Source organism: Engystomops pustulosus, chromosome 8, assembly GCF_040894005.1.
Source record: "Engystomops pustulosus chromosome 8, aEngPut4.maternal, whole genome shotgun sequence".
Classification (NCBI taxonomy): Eukaryota; Metazoa; Chordata; class Amphibia; order Anura; family Leptodactylidae; genus Engystomops; species Engystomops pustulosus.
This window is the reverse complement of record NC_092418.1, coordinates 105,249,883-105,252,136: the sequence shown is the minus strand read 5'-3', so window position 1 is coordinate 105,252,136 and position 2,254 is coordinate 105,249,883.

The following is a 2,254-nucleotide window of genomic DNA, read 5'->3' as shown; positions in this document are numbered from 1 at the left end:
GGTGTGAAATTTATTGGTCAGCTTCTATCCGCAAATGTGGATTTGCTTAATTTTGATGAGATAAGAGCGAGACATGCTGTGCCCACTACAGCCAGCTTCCACTACATACAATTATGACATGGTTTTAAGGCCCAGTTTGGTTCCCTCAGTCTGATCCTCCCCCACTAAAAAGGTGGATATCGCTCATTAATATTGTTATCCCCCAATACTGTTCAGTATACATTAATAGGAAGTGCCCCCAAAAATGTGAGCGTATCTAGTCTAGGTGGTGTGTGAATAATTCTCTGCAGTTTTTGTCTATTCCCATACCAAAGGAGAACAAGTGCGTTGGTGTTTGTGTGAATGTTTGATTGTCTAATCTAATGTCAAGGTTAATTTATGTTTCATCAAGTGGATTGGCTACAAGACTTTGATCTTCCTGTAGTGTGTATAATATACCACATGCTCTTTATGGGAAATGTAACATCCCGACAACTACTTCTCACTGTCACTTAATTCTCCTGTGAAAAAGAGTAATATTGCATATGTACAAAATTTGAAAATTTGCAAAAATTAAATCTTTAAAAAAATATATAGAATTTTTTATTATAAAGCCCACCCCAGCCCTAAATTATTTATTAGTCTTTGATAACCTCTTTGATCATTTACTCTGTATGTAGTGATCTTCCCCTAGTGGTGGTGTATAATCTGTATGTAGTGAGCTCCCCCTAGTGGTGGTGTATAATGTGTATGTAGTGATCTCCTCCTAGTGGTGGTGTATAATGTGTATGTAGTGATCTCTCCCTAGTGGTGGCGTATAATCTGTATGTAGTGAGCTCCCCCTAGTGGTGGCGTATAATCTGTATGTAGTGAGCTCCCCCTAGCGGTGGCGTACACTCAACGGCCACTTTATTAGGTACACCATTCTAGTAATGGGTTGGACCCCCTTTTGCCTTCAGAACTGCCTCAATTCTTCGTGGCATAGATACAACAAGGTGCTGGAAGCTCCTCAGAGATTTTGGTCCATATTGACATGATGGCATCACACAGTTGCCGCAGATTTGTCGGCTGCACATCCATGATGCGAATCTCCCGTTCCACCACATGATGAGCTTGTGCAAATTGTAGCCTCAGTTTCCTGTTCTTAGCTGAAAGGAGTGGCACCCGGTGTGGTCTTCTGCTGCTGTAGCCCATCTGCCTCAAAGTTCGACGTACTGTGCGTTCAGAGATGCTCTTCTGCCTACCTTGGTTGTAACGGGTGGTGATTTGAGTCACTGTTGCCTTTCTATCAGCCCGAACCAGTCTGCCCATTCTCCTCTGGCATCAACAAGGCATTTCCGCCCACAGAACTGCCGCTCACTGGATGTTTTTTCTTTTTCGGACCATTCTCTGTAAACCCTAGAGATGGTTGTGCATGAAAATCCCAGTAGATCAGCAGTTTCTGAAATACTCAGACCAGCCCTTCTGGCACCAACAACCATGCCACTTTCAAAGGCACCAAATCACCTTTCTTCCCCATACTGATGCTCGGTTTGAACTGCAGGAGATTGTCTTGACCATGTCTACATGCCTAAATGCACTGAGTTGCCGCCATGTGATTGGCTGATTAGAAATTAAGTGTTAACGAGCAGTTGGACAGGTGTACCTAATAAAGTGGACGGTGAGTGTATAATCTGTATGTAGTGATCTCCCCCTAGTGGTGGTGTATAATCTGTATGTAGTGAGCTCCCCCTAGTGGTGGTGTATACTCTGTATGTAGTGAGCTCCCCCTAGTGGTGGTGTATACTCTGTATGTAGTGAGCTCCCCCTAGTGGTGGTGTATACTCTGTATGTAGTGAGCTCCCCCTAGTGGTGGTGTATAATCTGTATGTAGTGATCTCCCCCTAGTGGTGGTGTATAATCTGTATGTAGTGAGCTCCCCCTAGTGGTGGCGTATAATCTGTATGCAGTGAGCTCCCTGTAGTGGCAGCTGCATAATCTGTAAATATATGGCAATCTCCTGCCCTTTTCACTCCTCTGGGATAGAAGTTTATTATTTTTGCATGTAGCGCCCTCCACAGGTCTGAGCACACACTGCAGTCATGAGGTTTATTTGCAGTACATAATTACGCACAATTCGTCTTCTGTTTTGTCTACTACACCTTCGTTGAGGGCACAGGGATTATTTTGGGTTTCCTCTCTGTACCTCCTTCTGCTGGGGCTGTGGACCGCAGGTGGTTGAGGTACAGGCCGCTGGCGCCATTGAGTAGGAAAAGGAAGGTGCCGAGGTGCTGAC